The sequence below is a fragment of the Malus sylvestris genome, chromosome 14 (genome assembly GCF_916048215.2).
Source record: "Malus sylvestris chromosome 14, drMalSylv7.2, whole genome shotgun sequence".
Lineage (NCBI taxonomy): Eukaryota > Viridiplantae > Streptophyta > Magnoliopsida > Rosales > Rosaceae > Malus > Malus sylvestris.
The window spans coordinates 10,279,955-10,287,435 of NC_062273.1; the positions used below are offsets into that span (position 1 = coordinate 10,279,955).

The 7,481-nt window shown below is 37.9% G+C and overlaps 1 long non-coding RNA gene across 1 annotated transcript; it reads right to left on the minus strand.

The window, feature by feature from the left end:
* Positions 1–321: 321 nt before the first annotated feature.
* LOC126599552 (uncharacterized) lies at positions 322–1,376 on the minus strand. The gene is made up of 2 exons (XR_007615189.1): positions 1,194–1,376; positions 322–1,034 (listed from the first exon to the last, which is right to left on the minus strand). It is a non-coding gene; the product is annotated as an uncharacterized LOC126599552 (long non-coding RNA).
* Between the last annotated feature and the right edge of the window lie 6,105 nt (positions 1,377–7,481).

Below are 7,481 nucleotides of genomic sequence, written 5' to 3' on the forward strand. Positions count from 1 at the left end.
CAAATTAGCAATAGACCTTTAATTTAATATAGAGCGCGTGTTTGCGAGAGTAGAAGCTTATTATATATACACGTTCAAATTAGCAATATACGCATTCAAAGAAGCTATGTCAGACTTTAATGCTCTAACTGAGCTACAAGCCATTTGCTAAATTATGTTATCCTCTTACATTTTTTATTCCATCAAATTTTAAAACTATATATATAGTTTCTGTTAGAATAGGAAGATAAATGTTGTTATTTAATTGTATTGAGGATTCCCTTCCTTAATCGGTTTTCTAGATTATATATATATATATATATATATATATATATGTATGAATGTATGTATGTATGTATGTATGTATAATTTCTTCTAATGAGAAGAATACAATTGAAGCATTCTCGAATTATAAGTTGGCATCACGAACCTAGGTCAGGAGTCACGAAAATAAAACTTTCTATCGATGCTGTCAGCACAACAGCGTCCGACCAAAGCAAGAAGTTGCCGACCCAGCCAACTTCCACCAAAGTAGAAATGGCCCATTTAGTCCCCTTCCATTGAACCACATAATGCCCTTTGCGGCGGCCCACCAAAGATGGATGTTGTAGTCCAGCCAACTTTCACTGAACCAAAGAAAACCTTGGAACCGAATTTAGGTACCAAACTCCAAATCAAATCCACAACTTCAACGACAGAACACCTTATTCTAGCACCAACACAAGAATCTGACTCTCGTTCTTCTCATGTCTGAACCCTAGACGATGGGGGGATACTCAAACGACCACCATTCGTGAAATCAAACCAGAACAAGTTTGAGCATGTGGATTTTGTGTGCTAACGTTTGACTATTGAGCACAACCAGCTGGAGAGATCTACGCAGAGAAGAAGCAATGAAAACACCATAAGGAAGGGCCACCGGGAAATAGCAAATGCGTTGATAAAGTAGGCTCCCAGGGCATCTTTCCACATGGGAATTCTCGACGGCTTCTCGGGAGTCGATGGAATTGGCAAATTCAGCATAAACTTCATTCATGTCGGCTCTAGAGACCATACTGCCAAGCAAAATGCCAGAAAAAGGTGTGATGTGAGAGCGAGACCCCAAAAACATGAGACCAAATTGAAAGTTTACGGAAGCACATGCATGTTTCAACTTCATTTCAAAAATCGAAACATTCAATTGCAAACAAGAAGATAAATCATTTTATCCTCACCTCTTTCTCAAAGAAGCCGGAGAGGTCTAGACACGAGGACATTCCGATCATCTGAAAGGCATTGATATGGGTGTGCGCGTGGCAGGCGTCTGGACTCAGGGCAATGCTGAGAAATGAGTTTGTGACCATTTTCATGGCTCCTTAACCTTCCTTGCTCTTAAAATCTGTTAGTCCAATGTTATCCTGTTCCATGTGACCAATGGTTATAGTATTAGAGTACACGCATCTCCAATAGTACTAGCTAAATTTTTGTTATTGTGACTAGCCAAATGATCCAAATGTTAATTTGACTAGCTACCGCTTACAAACAGTGCAATTTTATGGGTTTTAATGTTAAGCAAAAATTTAACCTTCCTCTCCTCTTATCTAAATCTAGCTAGTTAGTTTTTCATGTGTCGACCCCAGGACCTAATGATAGGTCCAAAGTCTGATCTACTAATACACTACATTCTCATTCTTGCACAAATCAGTAGATAATTAATATAAGTTTAAATTTCAGGATGAGTCCTGAACTACCTAGTCCTCATGTGGCTCCGTTACTGTCAATGTCCAAGCCATTGGTAAATCCAAATGGAATGGCATGTACACATGTCACCACCGTAGTAGCTAAGCAGCCTTCGGGGCCCACAACGAGGAGCCCCATAAGCATCAACAATGTAAACGTCACCAGTTGTTTGGTTGAAACAAAGGCCTAATGGACGCCCACAAATGTGCTCGGTTTGATCGTGTTCATGTGACCCTTCACAACCATGTCTGCTAACCGATTTAATTGAGCAAGTTAATTTCTACGTACCCAAGCAGTAACAATATACTGAGCACAAGTCTTTGTGCCTTGCAGTGCTCTTAGTTTCTAGGTATTACATATAAGAAACTGCTTACACACTAAGAAGTAAAAGATAGGACTGCGCAATTTCTACACTGTATGTTAGTTTTCTATACATTTGTTGACCCATTTGATCAAACAGTTGAGTGCTGATTTTTCATATCCCCATTACTTTATATTCTCATTTTTTTTTCTTATGATAAGTATCTCATACTCTAATAGAAGATTGCAATTGTTTTTTCTTATGATTAAGGCTTTATTGACAATTATTACTATGTGAAGACAAATTTCTTAAGACGGGACCTAAAATATAATACTTATTACAATATAGAATTTATTCTTATATATAACTTACCCAAGTTGGACCCGAAACTTTCTATAACTACTTAGAGGTTATTCCTATACAGATTATAGAGTTTTACTATATCACCAATTTTTTGCACTCTGGCAAAAGAGAAAACATAAACTAACAAGAAATACTCAGAAAAATCGGAAGATGTTTTAAATCAATCCATGAAATTCATTTGTCAACCCTAGAATTCAAAATTTTGGTTTGTTTAATCGGGTTTAGTACAAAGTTTGGTTGCTGAGGGGTAAGTACTAGCTGCAGCTAGGAGCTAGCTAGCCCCAATACCACGTATAAAACATTCTTGCACCCGTTGCACAAAACAAGTATTTTAAATTGTTAAATTATTATATGTTTGTAGCATATAGACACTCGTTTCATGCAACGGATGCAAAAACAAATTTCTCCAACACTGACAATCGATTGCCAATTGGCCATTACCATCAGCGGATCCGTAAAAACAAAAGTATGTCCGATCGACCACCGGGCCACTATGCAACCAACAAACTCATCTGACTGGCTTTGGGAGTGAGAGCTGCTCACTTTTGTGTCTTAGGGCATGCAGTCACCCCTATTTGTGCAACAATAAATATTGCAACTTAATTTCAAATAGTATTCTCTTCACTTGTAAATGAGAGGTCTTATGTTCGATTCTCGTTAAAGATGAATTTGAACCACATTATTGCTAACCCATTATGAGGCTTAGATAATATTGTTTGTTCAAAATAATAATAATAATAATAATAATAATAATAATAATATTGCCTAAAACCAATGTTTAATATTTCTTCGATAGTGTGGATATTTCCAGGTAAATATCCAAAAAATTAGAGAAATATATGGAAATTGGAGTGAAGTCCAAACTTCACCTCATATCGGATAAACTTAAGTTTAGGCTAAAATCAACATATATCGTCGGTATTTTTGACACATCTATTAAATATCGGAGAAACTCTTATATTTTGTCCAAACCAATGTTTAAAAATCCCTAAAGTTTTATTTTAAATTTTCATCATTTCCATCGAAAGCGACCGATATCTATATTCGTTATATCTGTCAATATTTTCGCAAATTTGCAAATTGATATTTCCATCAATACTTATATTTTAAACACCGCCTAAAACTAAACCATGAACCTAGGTATGAAAACAGAACCTATATCCTCTCCGGATCTAAAAAAACTGAGCCTAAGAATCAAATGATCTGGGTCGTTGAAATTTGATCCAACGGCTACAAACAGGGGATCCATTTAAAAGTTATAATAATTGTAGCTGTTTGATCAAATTTCAGCAGCCCGGATTATTTGATCCTTAAGCTCAGTTTTTTTTAGATCCGGATCTGGGTTCATGAAAACATTCACTCCTGAACCCGAGATCTTATGTTGGATCTCTTTAATTAAATATCATTTGTGTATATAAAAATAATAATATCATGTTATTAAAAACTTGTTTTTAAGGATACAAAAAACAAAGAAAGAACACAGAAAAACATTAAAAAGGCAGAGAAATTATAGAGGAGATATGTACCCATTTGGAGAAGTTAGCGAAATTGATCCGTCGGTGTTTATGCTTATCCCATTTGGCGGCCATCCAATACTCCGGTATAGGGACCTCAGAGCGTCGAAGACGAAGCTTTCAGGACCAACAGCTAAAGCAGCATTGCTACTATTACTACTTCCCACTACAATGGGAACAACTTCAAAATTATGGCCATTTGAAAGATTTACTGCTGCTGTTGCTGCTCGGTTATTAGTATTACTGATAGAGGGAAACCTGACGCGACGACGTTGCGGGAAATCAAGAATGACAACACCACAACGCCTATGGTTGCTGCCAAGAACATCAGCTTTGGCTTCATGCTTGCGGAAACTGGAGAGATTAAGCAGCAGCAGCCGCAGATGCTGTAATACTAATGCTATATACATACACACACAACATGTCAAATGGTAGTGCATGTAAGTAATTAATTTATTGGACTTATCGAGGATGCAATAGTACCTTAAAGTGCGCTCCCACTGCCGGAGCCAGCCAGTTGTGTGTGGGAACTGGGAAGAAAAGTTGCAGGTGATGGACGTTTTACCTATTTACTTTTTTTATGTGAATGACGAGTTGGATATCAATTTGTTAGGATTTGTTGATCGTTTGACTCAATTCAAATCATGCACCTTTTTAGTGTTAGTATCGTTGTATTAGAAAAAGTTGTGCAAGATGCAAACTGTAAAACTTAAAAACGCTCTAGAGTTCACTTTAATTGCATACCTTTTCAAAGAGAGGCTGCATGTATTTATATTCCATTTCAGATTACATCAGGTAAAGCAATCCCTATTTACAAGGCTATTCAAAACTTCAAAGATTACAACAAACTATACAAAGGATATATATCCCAGAAACAACAAACATTTGAAAGAGTTGTAACCTAAGCTAACTTTGCATGGATAAGAGTTTAGAGTGATCACAACTGCCTGAAGTCTCGGAAGCAAGAGTCTCACACTGACTTGGTCTAACAGCCCCTCGCAAGCTGACAGGGGGAGGAACAACTGGAAGCTTGGAAACAAGAAGCTTGAACCTTGTTGATGACAATCCTTTTGTGAACAGATCAGCAACCTGATCTTGAGAACATATGTAATTAACAAGTAACTGACGTCGAACCACCTTCTCTCGAACGTAATGATGGTCAACCTCCAAGTGCTTTGTCCGTGAGTGAAACACGGGATTAGAAGCAAGAGCAATTGAAGAAATATTGTCGCACCAAATTGTGGGTGTGTCAAGATGCAAGTACAAATCTCGAAATAGAGACCTGAGCCACGAAATTTCTGCAGCTGTTCAGCTTCAGAACTGGACCTACTAACAGTCTTTTGCTTCTTAGAACTCCATGACACGAGATTGGACCCAAAATAAATACAAAAACCACCAGTTGAATGTCGGGTATCTGGATTACCAGCATAATCAGCATCAGAATAAGCTATGAGATGAGCAGAACCAGGTTTATAGACAAGACCATGATTGTAGGTGGCTTTTACATAACGAAGAATCCTCTTTACTGCCTGCCAATGTGTAGTCTTTGGAGAATGCATGAACTGACATACCTGGTTCACAGCATAGGAAAGGTCCGGTCGCGTGATTGTCAAATATTGTAAGGCACCCACAACACTACGGTACATCTCTGGATTGTTGTGTGGCTCACCATCATAGGCACTAAGCTTGTGGTCACTAGGAATTGGAGTAGAAATTGGTTTGACACCCAAAAATTTTGTAAGTTTCAGCAAATCCAAAGCATACTTTGCTTGATTGAGATGCATTTGTTGACCAAAATAATTAACTTCCACCCCCAAAAAAATAATGGAGTGGACCCAAGTCCTTCATTGAGAATAAAGTACCCAATTTCTTGATCAAGCTCGACATGTGGCAAGAACTATTTCCTGTCAACAGGATGTCATCTACATAAATCAATAAGATCAAATAGACCCCATGGTGATTGAAAACAAATAAACTGTAATCACAAGTTGAACCGTGAAACCCTAATAGCAGTAGAAACTCTGAAAATCGATGGAACCACGCTCGGGGAGCTTGTTTCAAGCCATATATGCTGCGTTGTAATTTACACACATGATTTGGATATTGCTGATCAACAAAGCCAGTAGGTTGGCGCATATATACATCCTCCTTTAAAAATCCATGCAAAAAGGCGTTCTGTACATCCAGTTGTCTTATGTGCCACCTTTTTGAAACTGCTAAACTGAGGACAAGTCGGATGGTGCTGTGCTTGACCACAGGACTAAAAGTGTGTAATCAATTCCAGACTGTTGATGAAATCCATTGGCAACCAATCTGGCCTTGTGCCTCTCCACCGAGCCATCTGCCCTTTTTTTGATCTTGAACACCCATTTGTTTGGCAACAGATTCATTTTAGGATGATAAGGAACAAGTTTCCACGTACCACAACGTTGCAAAGCATTAAATTCTTGAACCATGGCATCCCGCCATGCTTTATTCTTCACTGCCTGACTAAAACACGTTGGTTCAACAGAAGAAGCGTCAGTAGAAACATGCAACGCATATTTAGGATTAGGTTTTAGTATTCCTGACTGCGAACGAGTTGTCATTCGTTGCAGTGGCGCAGAGGGCTGACTCATCTGGGTATGGGCACACTCTGAAGATGGTATGGGCGGATGTACGGTTGGTTCAGAAACTAGTGCTTGCTCATTTAAATTAGGATTAGTGGATATAGGGTGGGGTGAAGATAAGGTAGGTGGCAGATTTATAGGCTGTGATAGTGTTGGACTTTGTGGAGGGTTTGTCAAATCCATGGCAGTGGTAATTGATTGAGGCAAGGACACTAAGTTATGGGATGAAGTCAGCGAGTTGGTGGAAGATGTGGACACTACAATAGGAAAAGTAAACAAAAGATCAGGAGATGTAGCATTACCTATTGGATCAACGTTTTCCAGTGGAGATGTGAGTTCCTTAAATGGAAATGAGTCCTCATCGAATAGAACATGGCGAGACAAATATATTCGTCTCGTGGACAAGTCCAGACATTTGTACCCTTGATGGTTCAGTGAGTAACCTAAAAACACATACGGTTTTGACTTGGGTTGAAGTTTATTTTGTGAATAAGGCACAAGCCAAGGAAAACACTTACAACCAAATACCTTAAGCGTCTCATATTTTGGAAATTTGCCAAACAATTTTTCATAGGGTGATTTATATGACAAAATCCGCTTTGGCAGTCTATTGATTAAATAAGTTGCCGTTAAACAAGAGTCAGACCAATATTTGTTGGAAATATGAGAATGAGAAAGCATGACAATACCAGTTTTGACAATATGTCGATGTTTTCTCTCTGCAATACAATTTTGCTCAGGATGTTTTGGGCACGAAAACCTTTGAGAAATTCCATGTTTTGCAAGAAAATTTTGAAAAACACGACTCTTGTACTCTCCTCCTTCATCACACTGAAAAATTTTAATGGACGTATTGAACATATTTTCCACTTTAGATTTAAAAGTGACAAAGATGTCAAACACTTCAAACTTATTTTTTATGGGAAAAATCCAAGAGTATCGAGAAAAATCATCCACAAACAAAACATAATATTTAAAACCTTCAATTGAAACAAC